General features: G+C 35.6%; 1 protein-coding gene across 2 annotated transcripts in view; it reads right to left on the bottom strand.

Annotated features, from left to right (window-relative positions):
* AP1S2 (adaptor related protein complex 1 subunit sigma 2) overlaps window positions 1-16,741 on the bottom strand; it is a 154,544-nt gene extending 137,803 nt beyond the window's left edge. For both annotated transcript variants that reach the window (XR_008401329.1, XM_053706081.1), the window contains exon 1: window positions 16,595-16,741. The gene's annotated coding sequence lies outside the window, so the exon portion shown is untranslated. The remainder of the gene's footprint in view (window positions 1-16,594) is intronic.
* Window positions 16,742-23,540: the final 6,799 nt, after the last annotated feature.

The raw sequence follows: 23,540 nt of genomic DNA on the forward strand, positions 1-23,540 counted from the left end.
GTAAAGTTATCACTAAGCCTGCTACCAGTCGCTTCTACTGCAGTTAAGGCTCATACATTATTTCAGTATTAACAGTATTTTTTCAGTCAAATTCTAGTCCCTAGAAAATAACTCTACTGTGCATACATTTACCAGCCTGATACCAGTCGCTACTACTGCATTTTAGGCTGTACTTACATCATATGGGTATCGGCAGTGTTTTCTTAGTCAATTCCATTCCTAGAAAATATTTTACTGCACATACCTCATTTGCAGGGGACCCCGCATGCTATTCCCTTTTCTGAAGTTACCCCACTCCTCAGAATGTGCGAGAACAGCCAGTGGATCTTAGTTACGTCTGCTAAGATCATAGAAAACGCAGGCAGATTCTTCTTCTAAATACTGCCTGAGAGAAAAAACAGCACACTCCGGTGCCATTTAAAATAACAAACTTTTGATTGAAGAATAATTAGGTAAAAAACTCCAACTCCTCTCACGACCTCCTTCTTTGTTGAGACTTGCAAGAGAATGACTGGATATGACATGTGAGGGGAGGAGCTATATAGCAGCTCTGCTTGGGTGATCCTCTTGCAACTTCCTGTTGGGAAGAATATATCCCATAAGTAATGGATGACCCGTGGACTGAACACACTTAACAAGAGAAATATGGCTATATGGACCAAGTGAAATGATCATACGATTATACTCCAAACACCACAAGCACAGGGATTCAGCTTTCACACAGGCAGACTTATCTATGCGCTCAAAGGCGACCTATCTGCATACTGCTGTGATTGAACACAGTCAGACGATTTCTAGCTGTTTTCCCTAATGCTTGCAAAATGTGCACAACATATCATCAAGCACAGCGTTTTGTACTTTCATATCTAGAGTCAAATATTTGTAGATATACTTCAGTCTGTTACCCAATCACATTCACAATCCGATCAGTCAATATCTTGATTGTTTCAAGTAACAAAATAATGACTACAAAGTATAATTCTCAAACACGCTCAGAATCGTATATCATACTCTCGGCCCCGGGTGGGTGCCAAAGTGTTGGACGTAGCGACGATGTCAACACAGTACGCTGGACAAAGCACTGTGTGATGTACTACCTACATTTAATTGGCACAAGAAGTTTAGAGGCATGTGACTCAGGTTTCTAAAACAAGTTTATAAAAAGGGACATTTTAATTTTACTGCATACACACATACTTAGAGCACTGGTTTTCAAATCTGCCCTCAGGCCTCCCTAACAGGCCATATTTTGAGTATATATGAACTGAAGCACACATGAAATAATCAGCTAATTAGTAAACATGGCTATTTTACCTGTTCTCAACCAAGGTAATCCTGAAAACCTGGCCTGTTAGGGAAATCTGGGGACAGGTTTGAAAACCAGAACCGTAGAGAAAGTAATTTTTTGCATTACTGACCCCAGAAAACTAAACTGTTTTTTCACTCCCTCCCCCCCAGGGCCAATAATGCATAACTTACTTGGTCTAGGGAATTAGAGTGTTGTAATGCTTTCATTAGTATGTCCCTTTAAGTTACTGATTGTCATAATGTTGCAGACCATTTTACTGAACTTTCTTCTAGCAGCTGTACATAATATTAAAGGCCAGGGAAGACTTAGAGATATGATAGCCTCCATTCCAGCCATTCTGAATTGTTATGCACTGCATTGCTTATCACAGGCGTTTCATATTCAAATAAAAACAAGAGTGGGGAAACTTGCACTTGAAAAAAACCTTAAAGGCACTCTAAAAAGAAAACCGTCCCCCTAATGGGCAGTAAAAAACAGACTAAAAGATGACAAAAAAAAAAAGGGGTTAACGTTATATCTGAACACTCATTTGGGTATTAAAATGGACAGTAAACGTGCACTATGTTACAATCAGTGCTCCCTTACCATATGAAGGCAGATGCCTTCTGGTCCCAGCTGCATTCTCCTCTGTCAAACCTGAGAGCAGAGACCACATCATGCGCCACAGTCTTGGACGGAGGTACTATATCAACAGTACACTGGGAAAAGTACTGTGTAATGTAGTACCTGCATCCATATGGCGCAGGTTTTTTTTTTTTCCCTTTCATGATTTAAATAGAGCATGCGATTTCTAACAACTTTTCAGTTTACTTATATTATCTATTGTTTTGTTCTCTTGATATCCATTGTTGAAAAGCATACCTAGGTAGGTTCAGGAGCTGCTTATTGGTGGCTGCACATATATGCCTCATGTTACTGGCACGCCTGATTTCTAGCTAGCTCTCAGTAGTGCACTGCTGCTTCTTCAACACAGAATACCATGAGAATGGAGTAAATTGTAAATTTGGTTAAAATTATTCTGACTCGGGGGGCGTGTCCAAGCAGCGGCTCTGTGCAGTTGCACTTTTTCAAGCTCTGGGAGAATTGCATAGAATCCGCCAATTTTTGCTTAAATACTACAGCATTTTTTACATCAGCATACGTAACTTGGAGTCCTTACCAGTTCTACAATCAAATCATATTTTCTAAAAGGCTGTTTTCATGACCCTAGAGCCGAAAATGGACAAATAAGGCCTGGAGCGGCGGCTACTATACAGGCAGGGTCCCCCCCCTAGGAAGTCCCTAGGGTCACTTGCTAGACTTGATCAATCTGAGCACCGCGGTACCTTGATTTACCTAAAAACTAAAACGCTAACACCATATTGAGTCGCTATACTATCCCAAGTTAAGTGGTGAGAGTCGTTACAAACCCCAAATACAGCAATGCAGACAGAAGAATTTCCTAACAATAGACAAAGCACCATCTGAGAAGGACATACAACAGTTAATAGAGCGTGCCGCATCAACATCATGGAAGGCACCAATTTTATCGCAACAGCCCCTGGAAGAGGGGACTGAATACATTTAACAGCCAGGGAAAATCGGTCCACTAACTGAGCTGAGCGAAGACATAACTATCCAACAAGCAAGTAACACGGTGACTATTATTAGAGATATAGGAGCGCCAAAGGCTAAAGTATTGTACAGGTCAACTAATAAGAATTATCCAACAGCAGCCTAATATCTACACATGAATATATAATATATCATCAAGGGGACAAATATACATAAAACATTATTTATTTAAAAAAAAAAAAAAACTTATAAAATATAAAACAAATAAAAATAAAATTAAAACAAATACAATTAATTAATTAAATAAATACAATCAATGTGAGTGGTGGCAATGTTTGAAACCTGAATGGATGAAAAAGGGATCAAACAACTCAAGTAAAACAATAGACTAGGAATAAATGGATGAATGGTCCAAGTAGGATCATATAATAATAAAGACCATAATCCGATAGGATAATAGGCTAGGATGAATAGACAATACAAAACTAAAATGCAATATGCTACCATAAAAACCAAATAAATAGAAATAAACAACAAATCATAAGTAGAAATATAACAATATGTGGAAAAAGAAAACTTAATACTGTGATATAACAACACCTTGGACCACACTTATGAGAGCCAAGTAAGATACACTTGGTGTAAAATCAATAAAATGTGTAAAGAAGCTAAGGCCACTTAGTAAGAGTTATATGTGTAAGCCCCATGTGATTAATTGAGACTGGGGTACTTGTATATCTAAATAAAACAAATTGTAGTGTGTGAAATAATGTGACTCAATTATATACAATATGACTCGATTATACAGTATATGATTGAAATGATAATAAATAAAAAAATAAAATAAAAATAAATAAACATATCGATAGAGCAACTGGCCTAGATAGCGATGTGTGCCGGCACACTAAATGTCCCTATGATGTGTACTCAGTTCTAATAGTCCCAATATAAGTCCAAAAGAAAAGAAAAATCCCAATGAATGGCAATGATATTCCTTAAGAGAATAATAATCCTGAATGAATAACTTCTAAAATCATAAGCGCTTGGAATCCGGATATAGATGGTACCTAAAAATGGAAAAGGAAAAAAACAATATACCAAATGCATATACAAAGTGGGTTCGAAGCAGGACATGATCAAAGCAGAATTTGTGAGGCTATATATCAGTCTAGGATATTTGATTTGGGTGAGTTCACTACCGATAGAACCCCCTTTGTATATGCATTTGGTATATTGATTTGATTTGGTATGATTTGTATATTGATTTGATATTTTTAGGTACCATCTATATCCGGATTCCAAGCGCTTATGATTTTAGAAGTTATTCATTCAGGATTATCATTCTCTTAAGGAATATCATTGCCATTCATTGGGATTTTTATTTTCTTTTGGACTTATATTGGGGCTATTAGAACTGAGTACACATAATCATAGGGACATTTAGTGTGCCGGCACACATCGCTATCTAGGCCAGTTGCTCTATCGATATCTGTTTATTGATTTTTTATTTATTTATTATCATTTGGATCATATACTGTATAATCGAGTCATATTGTATATAATTGAGTCACATTATTTCACACACTACAATTTGTTTTATTTAGATATACAAATACCCCAGTCTCACTTAATCACATGGGGCTTACACATATAACTCCTACTTAGTGGAGTTAGCTTCTTTACACATTGTATTGATTTTACACCAAGTGTATCTTACTTGGCTCTCATGAGTGTGGTCCAAGGTGTTGTTATATCACAGTATTAAGTTTTCTTTTTCCACATATTATTGTTATATTTCTACTTATAATTTGTTGTTTATTTCTATTTATTTGGTTTTTATGGTAGCATATTGCACTTTAGTTTTTTATTGTCTATTCATCATAGCCTATTATCCTATCGGATTATGGTCTTTATTATTATTATTATTATATGATCCTACTTGAACCATTCATCCATTTATTCCTAGTCTATTGTTTTACTTGAGTTGTTTGATCCCTTTTTCAACCATTCAGGTTTCAAACATTGCCACCACTCACATTGATTGTATTTAATTAATTAATTGTATTTAATTAATTGTATTTGTTTTAATTTTATTTTACATTTTATAAGTTTTTTAAATAAATAATATTTTATGTATATTTGTCCCCTTGATGATATATTATATATTCATGTGTAGATATTAGACTGCTGTTGGATAATTATTTTTAGTTGACCTGTACAATACTTTAGCCTTTGGCGCTCCTATATCTCTAATATTTGACATATTTTGTTAGGAAGTCTCTAATAGTGAGCTTGTATTTTACCTAGGTGCCGGTAACTATACATTCGATTACCCACAAGTAAAACGGTGACACCTTCTCTGCTGTCAAGCTTACCAGATCAGCATAAAGCAGCTCAAGGCACCTACAGGATTGTTCCTCAAGTCAAACTTCACTATATAGACCAAGATTTCTTAATAGAGACATACGCCATTACATCTCTCAATATGGCGCCTGATACCATACCGAGTAGAACAGGGGAGCAGAAGCCGATCACCACTTATGCACATAACAGCAATGTTGATCTAGGATTACCTTTCAGCCCACATTCGAGCTATCTCGGATCAACAGAAGAAGGACTAATAATAAAGAGGTATCCGGAGCTTGCACCACTGAAGCAGGGAACGGGTGAAGACCTCCGGCTGAACAAAGACTTTGAGGAGATAAGTTACTTACTTTTCACAGCTTGTCCGGAGGATAGTATATTAATGGCTCAAACAAATTAAGCTCTTTATTTGAAACAAGATGTTGAAGGCTCTTTGTATGCTGGTAAATCACCTTATAAAGCTATTTCGAATAGACCCCCCAGCTCAATGATTGGAACTGTTCAGCAAGTAAACTTAAGCGGTGGATAATGTTTTGGTAAAGTTCCCCTACCTCTGGACATCTATCTAAAAACAGGTTACCCTGCAGAGTACAGTTTATTATTGCTTGATTGTGTATTATGTTCCGGATAATCTTAACATTGTTCTGTCCATATAAGTAGCAGGATTATAAGTTTATTTAGTGGGATAAATAATTGTTTATAGCTGATGTGGCTAAATAATAGTATCTGTTTTTTCTGTAGTCATTTATTACCAAACTTAAATGCTACAACAACTACTGAAAGCATCTTATACCCCAATGGCATATATACACTTTAAATATTCATCCTTTTTTTACCTCGTGGCTGACGGCAAACACACAGATTACACAACAGAAACGCCACACACCTTATTGCAAAATATAAAAACCGCATTGTTACGAGTCATTTTAATGTGGGCAAATATTGAATACACAGATCTACTTTTGTAGTTACCCTTGCTTCTAATGGTTCACAAATTTCCCACTGCAGTTACCAACTCACATAATATTGTTGGAAGGGTCTGAAAAAGTTGTTGTAAGAATAAATCATCATGAATCAGTTTGGTAAATTTATTCTAATTTTAATGCAAGGGCTTTCAATAACATACTAATAAGTATTTGATGAGAGTTTGTCAGATATTAGGAAATCGGTCCACTTTTACTGTTAGCATAGCATACATGACCTCTGTTTATGAATAAAATCTTACACTCACCCACCTACATATTATAATTTTAAGATCCTGATAGGGTAGTTGCAAGTCTTGAATGTTTTAAATGTGTTTATTTATTTAGTACAGTTCTGTATTTATATGGAGTGGATATATATAGGTGTATGTTCAGACCTAAAATGAAACCGTAAGTATATTGGTATACTGTACACCCAATACCACAAATATAACAGGTATAACAAAAAATAGTAACAAAATAGATAGTGTGCTGCCCAAATATTGACACAGAATACCCCTGTCTCTATAGAAGATGTGGTAGAAAGAGTTCAATAATGGTGAATAGGCGCTCAGCTAAAACAATTTCTTTCTCAAATATGAATATATTCCTTTTCAATAATTTATAGATGGTATTTTGAATAATAGTCTTATGCAGATGAAATATTGTTCTCTCACAATTATAACTTCTCAATGTAATAACTTGAAGTGTTTCCTGCTTACCAGCTTTTACCCCAATCATATGAGGTAAGGTATTCGCTCTTTCGTGGGTAAAGTTGGTGATTTCTCTGTGCCTTTATAGGAAGACCTCAAAGTATCCTGATCCGTTTCTAGATCCCTTTCTTAGGGTGTCGCTAGGTAATTCATCTGAGAGGAAACAAGGCTTCTCACCACCATCTGAGAGGAAACAAGAGAGTCCAGGATTTCCATTGAATTACCTAGCGACACCCTAAGAAAAGGATCTACAAACGGATCAGGATACTTGGAGGTCTTCCTATAAAGGCACAGAGAAATCACCAACTTTACCCATAAAAGAGCGAATACCTTACCTCATATGATTGGGGTAAAAGCTGGTAAGCAGGAAACACTTATTACATTGAGAAGTTATAATTGGGAGAAAGAATAATATTTAATCTGCATAAGACCATTATTAAAAATACCATCTATAAATTATTGAAAAGGAATATATTCATATATTCATATTTCAGAAAGAAATTGTTTTAGCTGAGCACCTATTCACCATTATTGAACTCTCTTTCTACCACATATATATATATATCTCCATACAATCAGAAGAAAGTACCCACCATATTGTCAGCTACCTGGGTGCAAGTATGATATATCATATGTAGCAAAATAAAATGCACTCTGATTTCTCATTCAAAAACAGGTCACATTTTTTTGAATGAGAAACCCTGAGAGTGCATTTTCTTTTGAAGCGCATGTACGCATGCGCGAAACGTGTCAGGTGTCTACCTGTACTTGTACCTGCCATTTGGCCGTCTGGCTGAACTAAAGAATAAAAGATATATATATATATATATATATAAGCAATTTCTACCTTCTACATTTTCACTCTGACAGATTTGTCAAGCCATGACCCCGGAGTATTCCAAAATTACTGATGTCAATCACCTGTCATCCAGATAGAAATACACTATATGGCCAAAAGTATGTGGGCACCTGACCATCACACATAGTTAAGATTGTTCGACATCCCATTCCAAAAATATGTAGCTATAACAGCCTCAATGTTTTCTGGTAAGATTTTCCACAAGATTTTGGAGTGTGTCTGTAGGAATTTGTGCCCGTTCAGCCAAAAGAGGTCAGGCACTTATGTTGGGCGAAAAGGTCTTGCTCGCAATTGGCGTTTGAAGGTGTTCAATGGGATTGAGGTCAGGGCTCTATAAAGGCTACTCGAGTTCCTCCACACCAAACCAGATCTTCATATCTGCAATTTTCATGTTATGCGTTTCAGCACTCGGCAGCCCCACTTGATGAATTTGCCTGGTCTACCACTTTGCAGCTGGGCTGTTGTTGCGCCTAGACACTTCCACAAAAACAGCACTGCACCTAGTCCTAGGCTGCATTAATTTTTTTTTAATGATGCTCACTCTTAAAAAAAAAAATTGTTTCCCTCATTCCTACTAATGCTTCAACATCTCACTCTACTCTCTCCCACTTTCATTCACTCTGCTGTGAGAGGATCTATCTCTATGGTAATCTCTCTACGCTACTAACTTGCACACCCTCCCACCAGACATGACTGCTATGAACCCAGGGAAAGTACCTTGACCCATATGGTCCATTTTGTGAGGGTAAAGGTCAAAGATCATTGCCATAAATACTTTGCAGTGGTGATTGTATCCCTTTATTGCCAGTATGTGTTACGGACAAGCAAGGGTTAGCTGCTATAACAGATCCTTCTATAAACTACACAATCTCCAAAGACTTAGACTTCTAATTCCATTATGAAAAACATATTCTGGGCTAGTCAATTATTCTAAAAGCTACACAAAAATATTTTAAAAAAAGACAACAGTAAATACTGTAGCATTTAGCTCTCTTCTGCAGGGGCCCAGGGTTCTTCAGTGTCGGCACTTCAAGCTGGAACTACACAGAGGTGCAGGAAGCAATGTCACCACATCCCAAATCAATCATACAAACAAAACCCCGAAACTCTGCATCAAAAGAGGAAGATAAATGCTCACAACTAATTTAAAGCCACATACATTTATTGAAAGTTATCTATAAAACATGAGAACTGTTAAAAAAGAGAGAAAAAAAACAAACAACATTCTCAGGTTAACCCTATCATTTTCCTTGACAAAGCACTGACAACAAATATATATAGAAATATATATTTAGGTTTGTAAATTATTTAAAAACAAAGGCAAAGTAAAGTATGGCGTGTGCTTAGAATGGCTAAATGCTTGCTTATCTATACATTTAAAACAAAAAGATATGTTTTATTAAAGGGACATGAAACCCAAACATTTTCTTTCATGATTCAGATACATCATAGTATAAGATTTTAAACTACTTTCCTATGTACTCCTATTATCTAAAATGCTTCAGTCTCTTGTTATTCTTTGGTGAAGGACCAGCAAAGCACTACTGGGAGTTAGCTGTAAGCCAATAAAAAGATGCATATATGTGCAGCCACCAATCAGCAGCTTCTGAGCCTACCTAGGTATACTTTTCAGCAAAGGATACAAAGAGAATTAACAAATTAGATAACTGCATGAAACAGTTGCATAATATCTAAGAAGCATTTTGCAGTGAATAGAGTAGCTTTGCTTTGTCAAATTAGTTATTATGCCACTTTTTTTTTTTTTTTACTTTTTCTTTAACATATTTCCCTAACCTCCTAAAACAAAACCATCACAACCCTGTACATATGTCTAGGGTATGAACAGGCATTGCTGTTTACACATGTGTAGAAGAGGAAAGAGAGAGAAAAGCCCTTCCATGTTCTCTTGCCTTATGGTGATATAGCGCTGATTCCACTTGGTTGATTAACAAATGTATCAAGATTAATTTCTAATCCTCCACTCTATAACTAAATATAGATATTTCTACAGCACTACGGAATCTGGCAGTGATGTTAAAACAAGAATAAGGTTATATTTATTTGGCAGGTTTATATTAGAAGGAGCTCAAAGCCCACATCGCTGAAAGGTAGCCTATTACCTTTACAAAAAATGCTGCTAAAGTATTACAGCATTCATGTTTTTGAAGGCAGAATGCTTTTGTGCAATTTATTCACAAAATGTACTGGTGTAATATATATTCCAAAAGATTATAACAACAATGTAAATTATATCCACTAACATGATATATGTTGGTGCAAAATGAGTGAGTCTCAAGTGGGTATATCTTCTAGTTTTGCATGATTATGCCACTGTGCCAACTACACTTTGGCAGTGAGAAATGCCCACAACTTATTTTGGTTATTACAAAATGGGGTAATAAGGGAGATTGCCAATCAGGAAGTTGACCTAAATCTTGCATAAATACAGAAAGAAAAAAAAAAAAAAGGATGTGGAGAAACAAGCTTAAATGTGCTCTCTGTGATAATTCAACCACTAAAAACATAGTCTATTTCCCCACTTATATTACAGAACAATTCTCATATACCCTTAAAGGGACATGATACCCAAATGTTGAATCACTTGAAAGTGATGAAGCATATCTGTACAAAATATTGCTCTGTAGGTGCATTTCATATTTACATAGAAGAATTTTTGTATTATTTTTCCGTTAGCAAAAATGCTTCTAGCAAAGGTTATTACTATTTTCCAGTGGAATATGCACATATGCTCTGAGGGCCGTGCAAAAGTATTTACACACCATTAGAGAGCAGGCAGTGGTGTGTATTATTTATGTGTGAAGTCTTAATTTGTGTCAAACAAGCAGCTGCTGCCTCAGAGCACTCATGTTGTTTGAATACAGGCGCTTGGGTGCTCACAGCACAGTGTTCTCCAGAAAATTGCTGCTGAAAAAAACAGCAATAATGTTTACTAGAAACATTTTTGCTAATTTAAAGTGAAGGTAAAGTTTTGTCAATTAGAAGATATCTATGCATTATTTCATAATAAAATAAGATAATCGCTAACTTTATTTTTTTATTTGAGAGTTTTTACACACACACATATATATATATATATATATATATATATATATATTTATTTATTGGGGTGCATAGTAAATAATGGAGAGTTTCATATTCACATCTTGAGAAATATATATTTCTCCAACATCAACTAAACTAATCATGAAGGTATCTCAATTATGAGATAAAAATAAAATCATGAGTTCTCTACTAGCACAGCCTTATTATAGCTTTTGCTTTAATATTCCTAACATCCAATCATAACTATGTTGTCCTTAAGTAAAAATATACATCTTTCTTTATATAAATAGTTTAACAATCGCTAACATGATTTTTTCACTTATTTATTTATTTTTATTTTTCACTATTTTAGCCACTCAACACACAACAATCACTATTTATAACATTCATGCTTATTTATTTACTATAAAATAATTTCACCTAGTTAAATATCACAACTCACTAACATAATTTATTTTTAATATACAATGTATAACAAGTATCACTTTATTCAGATAATCACTTTATTTCAAGCTAAGTCACAATTGTTCTATTTCTTGTGTCACTTAGAAATCACTTTATAATTAAAATGTCTTCATAGCCAACATATTTCACATAAGGATGTATTTCTATACAAGAATAAATAGTACTGGAATAGTAACATTAACCTTTATCTACCAGTGGCAGGTATAAATATACATCAGAAATTCATATACTAACCAATAAAGGTAAAGCGGAAAGAACATCAGCTATTATGATATATATGCACCCATGATCGCAATAATTGGCAAACTGATGACGTCACTCAGTGGGCAGTCACTCAGCTTCTGACACGCAATAAAAAGCCGGTAGCGGCGCGACGCACACACACCCCCTTTGAGAAAGCCGTGTGAACGGCGAAACATGTTAGGGCAATGGTGAGGAGTCAGGGAGCTCCTGTGTATGTTAGGGTTAGCTTAATCTGGGGTGCAACTTATTGTTAATCGCACTACTTGATCCGCCATTATAGCGTTCTCCAACGTATTGTTATATACATAGTGATTACTTTACATACAAGATATCAGAGACTATGTGGGAGACTGCTGTTAGACATGATTGAGCAGATTACAACCGCATACTTTTGTTAGCATCTACGCTATACTATAGCACATTAAAGCGTAATATCATTTAACTTTTACCAGCCACAGAGGGCGACTGTGCAAACTCAGTATTAGTTGTATCACTGATTCACATGTGTTACAGAGGTGAGCCGTTAGCAACTCTTGTGGCATTTCATTTTATACTCTTCTACAAATTAATTTAGTAATAAGCTTACTTTGGTCAATCTTGGACTTTAGCAAAATAGGTACAAAGATCAGTAAAATATTAGATACTCGGTATTTACAAATCGTTTGTCACACAGCAAATTAATTATCTTTAGTTAAAAGATTACACTCTACTGTGCAAACACAATTATCCCTGGGATACCACCTATACTGCCAGAAATCAATTTGGCAAAAAAAGTTTATGTTGCCTCAATTTTGTATAAACTGTATTGGAATAGATAATAGCAGAGTACTTGTTATTGGTCTATACTTGCTATATGCAACACAGCAAGGCAATTATTTTTTATTATTACTGCCAAAATGAATTATCTCCAGATTAACACCTTATATCTGCTGTGCAAACGCAGTTATCTTTATGTGAATCCAACCATTGTTAAAATAACTGACAACCCAATACTTTATTATAACATACTGACATATGCCAAATGTATCAACATTTTTTTTGTAACTTTGTGCAATTAAATGTATATTAGATCATCTAGCAAAAAGATTTGTTGCAAAGAAATTAATCTTGCTTAAAAAGTTATATCATTACACCATACCAAGTGTCACATGTTTGATTATCTGGACTGAATAAGAGATAGTGGTTAACTCTATGTTATCTGGAACTGGCAAATATGAATACCCAAGTATGCACCAATCACACTGATCTCTGAGTAAACGATAAGTTTGCTCTAGGCACTACCGTGCAAAACCCAATCCATAGCATTCTGGGCTAATTAAACACACTGGGTAACACCCAGTCAGTATTTACTGAATAAGACATAACGATTAACTCTGCAATGCCTAGAAATGGTAAACATGGATACCCAAGTATGCACTAATTACATTTACCTTTCAGTTAATAATATTTATGCTTTGTGTACTGCTGTGCTAAACGAAATCAACAATAATTTGTGCTAACAAAACATTTTGGGCAACACTCAGTGAACACTGGACACATGCCCTAGATCCTCAATGTATAGATGTTGAACACAACCTCTGCAAATATTTATGGTATTTATCCATAAAATTAGTAAACCAATTATTTTTATCTGCAGAGTGGTGCTAGACATTTATAGGTTGTACCTGGAATACCCAAGTATGCATAACAACTTCTAAACGCTATATCTTGGCACCCATCGTGATATAATAGACTGCATTTTATCACGCCCCAGTTAGCTATTGTTTTCAATTGCACATCCCTTAATTTTATCTCCAAAATTTTTTTGCGTAATTAATAAAAGTTATGTTTTAATAATTCAAGCGAACTCTCTTTACCATTTGGTACTTAATCTTTTTCACAATATATATATATATATACACAATTTGTGTCAAAAAAAGTCTACCAGAGTGCTAATAGTGTATTCTTTAATGGTCATTTCTGCCCACGTTTTTCCTCTGAAATTTCAACAATACACAGCACCTTCTACCCTGAGATTATATGTAATATAACTAGTAATCAATCAAGGGTGTAGTCACAACTACAGATCAGGCAGTTCCATTGAAACCCCCTTTTTGCTTCAATGAGGATGCTTGTCTATGGACTTGCACAGGATTGTGCTTCTGGCATGTGCAGGCACAGTCACATTATTTTCCTACTCATTTTAACCCCTTAAGGACCAGAAACGTACCCAGTACATCGCTGGTCTTTAAATGGTGTTTGCATTAATAATAGTGCGGTCTCGTCCCTTGTGGCGTGACCCGTGCTATTATTAACAAGGAAACCCTACATGGTACGTCATGGTTGTTAACGCGAAGGTAAACTTTGAAGAATGAAAGCCCATTTTTTTAAAAAAAATATTAAAAACAGGGGCACTTTCATTCATCAAAGTTTAGAAAGCAGCTGTTTTGTTTATAAACATACTTCTCTCCTCTTCACAGCTGGAGCAGCTTCCCCCGCTTTCTTCACACGTCAGCAATGACTAATCCGGCTTCCTACAATCGCGGCATGGCCTCAGGCAATGTTACCTCTGGGGGGAAAGCCGTGATTGGAGGAAGCTGGATTAGTCATTGCTGACGTGTGAAGAGAGGATCCCCGGGCGGGGGAAGCTGCTCCAGCTGTGAAAAGGAGAGAGGTTTTTAAACAAAACGGCTGCTTTCTAAACTTTGATGAATTAAAGTGCCCAAGTTTTTAATAGTATTTTTAAAAAACGGGCTTTCATTCATCAAATTTTACCTTCACTTTAAGGAAGTTTACTAAAAAGCTTGTGAGATTTCTGTGAAATCCAATGTGATCATAGTAAAGCAAAGTGTGAACCGATGAAGCTGATTAGCTGTTTTTTCCCACCACACAGATTACAATAAAGAGTAGCTCAGGATCAGAGCATTTACTATGGTGAGCTGAAGAAATTTTGTGGTAAAATATATTACTTTTGTGAGCTTTTGACAGTTATGCTGTACTACTTTCAAGCATATGAGTAGTATGTCTCTTTAATCGATACAACTGCTTCACATCCACAATAACTAAGGACCTCTTAATAGAAAATCAAAGTTATCACATATCAGCAATAGAGCTGCATCTAAAATAAATTATTTAAAATCATTAACAACTGTCATTTATGCAGTCTTGGAATAAACCCTTAAAGTGATGGTAAATCCCAACGTTTGTGTAATGCTAGGATTTACCAGTGGAACAAATAAAGTTTATTTATTTGTTTAAAGCGTTCGCCGCACTGAGCTCATCAGGCAGCCCACAGCAGAACACCATTTTGCTGTGAGGTGACGTTTCCACCTCTTAGCCAATAGCTGCACGGGCTATCCGGCTTGGCTCCAGCTGGCCTGCACGGCTATTGGCTACAAGGTAGAAACATCACCTCACAGCAAAATAGCGTTCTGCCGTGGGCTGCCTGAGGAGCTCAGTGTGACGAACACTTCAGACAAATGAAGGAACTTTCAGCATGAAGTATTTTATACTTCATGACTGAAAGTCCCCTTTATTTGTTTCACTAGTAAATCCTAGCTTTTCACAAACACTAGGATTTACTATCACTTTAAGAAAGCTGCTGGTGATTGATTCACAACTTCTTTATTTTTGCTAAATAGGTACAGATAAAAATAAGCTCCTGCAATGAACAATCACTATATAAAATGTTACAGGGTACTTATTCAGCATTATGCACTGACACTCCATGTATGGTAAAAAAAAAAAAAAAAAAAAAAAACCAAAACACAGGTTTCTAAGGTAACATTGGAAAAGTGGACAGAAACCTAAATTACATTGCAAATATATTTTAAAGGGACAAAAAGTCAACATTAAACATTCCTTATTTGAATAGAGCATGGCATTTTAAACCACTTTTCAATATACTTCTGTTAGGTAGGCTGAAAACGGCTCAGGAGCGTGCATGTGCCTTTTTGCAGTTTATGGTAGCAATATTTGCAACTATGTTAAAGTTGCTATAAACACTTGCAAACACTGCTGCCAAATGCTAAAGACCCATGCACACCCCTGAGCTCACCAAGGATTACTCTTTAGCAAAGGATACCAAGAGAACTAAGCAAAATTGATCATGGAAGAAAATTGCACAGTATAAAATGCCATGCTCTATCCAATAAATTAATTTAAATTTTGACTTTAATATCCCTTTAATATGCATATGTTATGGGGAATACAATTTTCTGTTTTATGTAACTGACAAAAGTTGCCCAAAATTCCACTATCACCTGCACTCTGCTTCATAACAGACAACAACCAAATCTTCTAAATACTGTATCCTATTACAATGATATAAAAATCCTTTTTGCTTTCATGATGCAGTAATTAACAAAACATAGAAAGTAATAATTCCCTTATGTATAAAAACAGCAATTAAAGGTGCATTTCTGATAATGAATAGTACAACAGCAATTAAAAGCAGCATAGACTGAAAAGATCTGTAATACAGTAAAAAGACAATCATTTGCCTAGTACAAATCAGACGGTTTTGCTTGAGAGAGTCATGACCAAATAAAAATGAGCTACTACACATATATAAGCAATCACTGGGTAGCATGTTGCAATTTCAGAAATGCAACATAGCTCTCAGTAAGGAAAGTGGTGAATAAATGGGTTATTAATTACAATACAAAAGAAAGATTGTGTAACAACAACATTTTTAAGTTGGTTACATTTATTTTGTGAATAGCGGGGAATGTAGTTGGATACTGTTGTATTCAATGTAATTGGCTGATAAGGACAACTCCCACTTCCTAAGCTATAATAAAAGATAGGGACAAATACTTCAAGCAAAAAAATAAATAAGAATATATACACGATATGTTTCGACCTCACAAAAAAACAACAACACGTTTTCCAAAACTCTTATAGATGTAACGAAGAAAACATATAAAGCTGCTTCTTTCAAATAACATTTATTCTATAGGTATACAGCTGACTTGCATGTATGGGTTAATATTAACCCTCTCGCTGCCAAAAATAGCTTCAACATAGTAATTGATCACAGCGCTCTCTAGGCAGCCAAATAAATAAGTTGAACAATATTTACCTTTGGTCCCGTTTATTTCTATACAGATGTTGCTTGCAAGGCCATGCTGCACCTTCCTCTGCCGTTTCACTGTTTTCCAGCCCTCACATCCGGGTCCTTCCCATTCTAGCCCAACAGTCAAGTCTGTCACTCCCACCTCTAGGGAACAACTGCAAAGAGCAAACACCAACATTTGAGTGTGTCTATTGCTTTTCACTGTACAGGTTCACTTACAACGACATTGGCTCCGGTGCCTTCACTAGTTAGCGAAGCAAGCTTATAATATATATCATGTAATATTTAGAGGGGAAAAGTGGTTTTCTGGATCACTTATAGAATAACAATGCACAGTTTATTTGTTAGCACGAAACTCTTAATAAAAAAGCAGTAGTCATAGATTATAATAAACATGGATAGGAGAAAACAATTATTAAATAAATGGGGTTGAGCCTTGGCTGTCAAATTATTCAGTGCACGTTTTATTCAGTGCCACTTGTCAAGTAGTACGTTTGCAATTGTTTGCTTGTAAGTATTAATGCGGTACATTACAAAATAATATATTTACACTAATTACCACATTAAAAATGTAGGTTGTATAATTACTAATACTTTCCAACTCAACACAAATGATGATGATAATAAACTGTGGAACAGACGACCCTGTATTCATTATATCAGAATGTCAAATAAAACAATATATCTTTAACTTTAGAAAATAACATTAATTATATATATATATATTTGATTTCATATTGAATTTGATGCTGCAAGAAGCCACATCCCAAGCCACGCACAAGCCATGCCCCAAGACACACCCTCTCAACCCTATTTAAAAAGTGTCCAGGAATCTTCTAGGCTAAATGTGGCAACCCTACCTTAACATGTTAGGTGGTATTCAGCAAGAAGTTCTTTCCTTTTTAATTCCCTTCCCTATTTTTCCCAAAAAAATATTAATGTGATGGGGCTGAGAATAGTGTGATAGGGTTGAGGACTGTATAACAGGGACACATCACTTTCAATTTTAATTATTATGAAATTTCCCCCAAGACTCAACTAAAACACAGTATTCCATTTTAGGCAACCATGTAATAATGACATTAGTCATATTTTGATTAATATGAACTTTATTAAGCAAACTGCATAGAGTATTTAAAACACAGACATTATGGTCTTGGTAACTTTCAAATAATTAAAAAAAAACATGTTACCACACACATTACTGAACAGAACCTTTTACTCAATAGGCGTAGGTAAATTCACTAAAAGATCCCACTTTGCAGGAACAAAACTGCAACATATATAAGTGCCATGTTAAAGGGACACTCAATCAAAATTAAACTTTCATTATTCAGATAGAGCATGCTATTTTAGACAACTTTCCAATTTACTTCCATTAACAAAATGTGCACAGTCTTTTTATATTTAAACTTTTTGAGTCACCAGCTCCTACTGAACAAGAATAAGTGTGTATGCATTTGTGAATGGCTAATGGCTGTCACATGGTACGTGTATGCATTTGTGATTGGCTGATGGCTGTCACATGGTACAGGGGGAGTGGAAAAAAGACATAACTTTTAAAATTGTCAGAAAACAAATCTACTACTCATTTGAAGTTCAGACTAAGTGCTATTGCATTGTCTTGTTATCTTGCATTTGTTGATTATACAAATCTACTGTGTTGACTGGTCCTTTAACACAAACATGACTTAAAGGGACAGTAAACATACAAAATAATGTTATATAAGTCTGCACATAGTGCAGAATTATATAACATTATCTTAGCGGCACCTTTATAAATCTAATGTATTTCCTGATTTTTTTATCCCAAAGTTGCACTCTGCTCAAGGTTCTTCTTCAAAAGTGCTTCACGGGTGCGCTGTCTAGATCACGCCATTGAAATTAATGTAGCTCGCTCCTGCTCTGATCTGGAAGCAGGAGCACGCTACATTCACTTCAATGGTGTGATCGACGCACTGTGACTAGACAGCATGCCCGTAAAGCGCTTTTGAACAAGACTCGCTCAGTAGAACCTTGAGCGGAGTCCAACTTTGGGATAAAAAAATCAGGAAATGCATTCGATTTATAAAGGTGCCGCTAAGATAATGTTATATAATTCTGCACTGTGTGCAGACTTATATAACATTATGTTGTATGTGTACTGTCCCTTTAACAATACAAATATTTTAAAATGGTTACTTTACATTTTCATAAACTGAAAGAATAAATGTATAACACTAAATCTAATCCATATTTCTTGACAAAAGAACTACATTACTGAGCTACCAGGTGTGTGTGCAATTCTTTGGTCAGGCTTTTATCTTGAGAGTCTGGCCCAAATCCCTTTCAGAACCTCTACATGGCGAGATGTCACATGCTGTGGAGCTGGAACCATCTCAAGGACTTTATCAAATTGGTACCAGTGGATATCATCACAAGAAGGCCAAAAAAAACTATTTGTTCCAGCACGATGCATACACCTGTCTTGAACACTTGTTTCATCTGTGTCAAGGATGATGCCTGGGTACAGGTCATCATATCTCAGTATGCACCACTGTCCAAGAACATCTGGATATCCCCATTTCTCCACTTCCATGGGTTGTGTGTTGTCTGCTGGTTGTGTGGGCATTGGAATGTTGTGACCAAAACTGAAGTGCAGTGTGTTAAAACATGTACAGTTTAGGTCGTTCTTTGTTGAACAAAAGCAGCTTACATCATGACATATCAGCTCACTTGGAGCAAGGGTGATGACCTGGTGTATTCTCATTGAAGAGGGCACTGCTTTTATAGGCTTGTGCATCATCTCTACTGCACGTTCAACATCAGCACCTTCCACAAAAAACAGTTCCACTGAAGTGATTGTTTGTCTGAGACGTTCATACAGCTGCTTTTTATCTTGGATGTCATGGCCTTTAGCCACCAACCTGTCTGCTGTTCTCTTTAATGCTGCTCCCACACCATCAGGGGCCCCTTTCCCATGGCTTGACTCAAAATAGTTCCATGTGCCAACTTTAAATCCACGTTTGTGGATTTCTGTAGTAAAAAGCAGAAAGTATCCTTTCTGTTTATATTGTCTGCAAGGTCCTTTACCAAAAAAAATGCAGGAGAGAAACTTGTAGATGAGTAGCCTGAAGGTAGTCTAGCACTGGATAAAGATATCTCCATATAGCAGGAGGGCCTTTGTGTCTGGAAGGGGAGACTGTGGTAGAAACATATGTGCTCCTGTTGCCCTACAGTACATGCATTACCCCAGTATGTAGAGTAGCCTGCTTGTGTGAGGCCCCAAAGTGAATAGCTTGGATGTCTGATGCGTATTTACAGACACAGTTCTCTGACAATTCAATGTGGATCAATGCCTCATTCATTGCCATGTTTTTTTTTTAGCTCACTATAGTAGGCGTATTGCTGTTTGATATTGAACAGGTGCTTCTTAAACTTGTGAATGTTACATCAAATACTCAATTTCTAACAAAAATATGAGTTGTCATGATTTCAGTAAGTATATATTTACTGAAACCATGACCATTTCATATGTTTTAAATTTATTTATTTATGAATTAAATGTGGTTAATTACTCAACCCTGTCACAAGTTTAAAACCCCCCCAAAATGTCATACGTGATGGAGTTGAGTATGATAGGGTTGTGTTTTTTTACTCAAAATGGACGCCACTCCTCATGAGGTGTAAGAAAGGAAGACTACATGGCAGCAATTAAATAACTATATTTTATATATTTATTGATTAAAATAATTTTTTTAAAAGTGATAATTTTTAATCTTAATTTTATGTGATGGGGTTGAGTAGTTAGGTTTGACAATACCTGTCATGTACTGTCTCTTTAAGGATGGGTTGGCTAATTTAACTCTCTTTCCCTTTAAATAGTAGGAGAAACCTCCTCACATTGCTTGGAAATTTGTTCATGCAGGAGCTTTAACCTGAAGCAACAAGTGCCTGTTTCTCCATTTTCAAGACTTATTGTCTACAGTTATTCTACATAAGGAAGATTCTTGGAAATTCTACTTCTAATTAATTTCTCTTATTTAATTTTCAGAGGAGATTCTGTCAAAGTTTATTCTGTTGAAGCAACTCAGCTGCTGTGTGTGTATCATCTCTCTGCATACAGATGCCATTACCTTGCAGCTGACAAGCAAATTTGGATCTACTTAAAGGGACACTGAACCCAAATGTTTTCTTTTGTGATTCAGATAGAGCATGACATTTTAAGCAACTTTCTAATTTACTCCTATTATCAAATTTTCTTCATTCTCTTGGTATCTTTATTTGAAATGGAAGAATGTAAGTTTAGATGCCGGCCCATTTTTGGTGAACAACCTGGGTTGTCCTTGCTGATTGGTGGATAAATTCATCCACCAATAAAAAAGTGCTGTCCAGAGTCCTGAACTAATAAAAAAGCTCAGATGCCTTCTTTTTCAAATAAATATAGCAAGAGAACAAAGAAAAATTGATAATAGGAGGAAATTAGAAAGTTGCTTTAAATTGCATGCTCTATCTGAATCATGAAAGAAAAAAATTGGGTTCAGTGTCCCTTTAATTCCCTGTGACAGACGTTACTACTTAAACGCTCAAGGTAAAATATTGTTACTGTTTATATACACACATACTCTGTGATCACTCTGGATGTTATACAACATCATTTGACTTCTATATTGCAACTGTTTATATCTGGGAGTACTTTCTCATTATGTTCCACTGTTATTTAGTCACAATGCATTGCTGGCTCACTCTGATTATAACCTAAATTCCCGTCTATCATTCACAATTTCTGGCATATGATAAAACAGATAAGGACATTAAGCATTATCCTTATTAAAAAAGCTTTGTATATTATTTGCAAAATTAGGATTAATATAACTCAGCAATGTTATTAGGAATCCTAGTTTTTGTTACATCTCTTCAAATTATACCTAACTTGTTACTAAGCTACAATATAATTTAAATATTCTCACTGCTCAAAATAATAGATCCTCACAAGGAAACATGACATATTTCCAAGCCAAAATGGATTCTGTAGAGCTCACCAATCACGTACATAACCTGAACCAAAGAGTGGACCTATTAACTCAAGGTTTAAGAGAACTCCAGGTTTTAAATGAGACCTTAAAGGCTATTCTTAAAGACACAGTTGCAACAAGAGTACATCCTACAGAACAAACACAAGAACCTATGGTAAGTGGTCCGGATAAATTCTCAGGAGAGAGAAGTCAATTTAGAGACTTTAAAAATGCTTGCTATCTATTATTTGTAATGAAACCTAAAACATATGTTACAGAAAAACAAAAGATTTTAACAGTGATATCATATTTACGAGCAGAGCCCAGATCATGGGCAAATGGGTTATTTGAGTCTAACGATCCTGTCTTAGATTCATTAGATGCATTCTTTAACACAATGTTCATGACTTTATGAGGATCCAATGAAGCAAATCACAGCAGATAATAACATGCGAGCCCGGAAACAAAACAAAAAGTTTGTTGAAGACTATATAGACAATTTTAAAAGATGGGCAAAAGACATCAGTGGAATGCTGTGGCATTAAAAAATCAGTTTAGGTTGGGACTGTCAGAAGGAATAAAAGACGAATTGGCGAGAGTTGATTTACCAGAAACTTTAGATGGGTTAATCAGCTTAAGTATTACAATAGATAGAAGATTACGTGAGAGGCGTAAAGAAAGAAGACATTTTGACTACCAAAAACTACTGGATTTGCTTTTTGAACTTTTTTCAACAATGCTAGAATCTATGAAAATACTGGATGCTCCTGAATCAATGATGGCTTTAGTATGAATCTCTTGGCGATCTCACTGTAGGGAGAGAGAAATTTGACAGTAAATAGGAAATTCAGGAGATAAGGAGAATGAGCAATGTTCATCATTAATGTTATCTTTTATAGACTTTGACAGCAGAGGACATTCTTTAACCTCATGGTCTTTCACTGCACAGTAGAGGCATAAGTTATTCATACGTCTTCTTATTTTCTCCTCTGGTTTGAGAGGTCCTCTGACAAAACCTACATCCATAGGTTCTTCTGACGGTGTTGGAGATGGAGAACTAGAGGATACTGAAAACGTATATATTGTGTGTTTTTGATAGTACACTTTCATCTAATGGTCCAATTACACATCAAACTACACCCCTTTCAGTTATAACAAATAATGGTCACAGGGAAATGATAGAGTTTGATATAACACCCTCACCATTATTTCCAATAGTCTTTGGAATAAAATGGTTGCAGAAACATCAGCCAAATATAAAAGGGGCAACATCAAATATAGATTTTGACTCACAATTTTGTAAAGAGAATTGTTTAAAACTATCCTTAATTCTCCAGACAAGTGAAATATCGGTTCCACCAGAATACACAGAATTTCTTGATGTGTTTGATAAACGTGAAGCAGAAAATGTACCACCTCACGGGTGTTATGATTGTCCCATAGAACTTCGTCCAGGTTTAGCTATTCCTTACGGACAAATCTATCCTTTATCCCAACCCGAACTAAGACATTTAAAAGAATATATTGATGAAAACCTAAGAAAAGGATTTATCCTGCTTAGTACTTCTCCAGCAGGTGCTGGAATACATTTTGCGAAAAACAAAGATGAGTCTTTAAGAACGATTATAGATTATTGGGAATTTAATAAGTTAACAATAAAAAACAGATATCCTTTACCTTTAATCCCTGAACTAATAGAAAGATTAAGTACAGCCAAGATATATACAAAATTAGATCTAAGAGGGGCATGCAACCAAATTAGAATCAGAGAGGGCGACGAATGGCTCACAGCTTTCAGAACTAGGTACTGGTTATTTGAATACACTGTGATGCCATTCGGGCTCTGCAATGCCCCAGCAATCTTCCAGAATTTCATTAATGATATTATTAGAGATTTACTTTTTGTATACATGATAATCTATCTTGATGACATATTAATCTATTGAGAAAAGTTTAAA

Source organism: Bombina bombina, chromosome 3 (assembly GCF_027579735.1).
Source record: "Bombina bombina isolate aBomBom1 chromosome 3, aBomBom1.pri, whole genome shotgun sequence".
NCBI classification, from domain to species: Eukaryota; Metazoa; Chordata; class Amphibia; order Anura; family Bombinatoridae; genus Bombina; species Bombina bombina.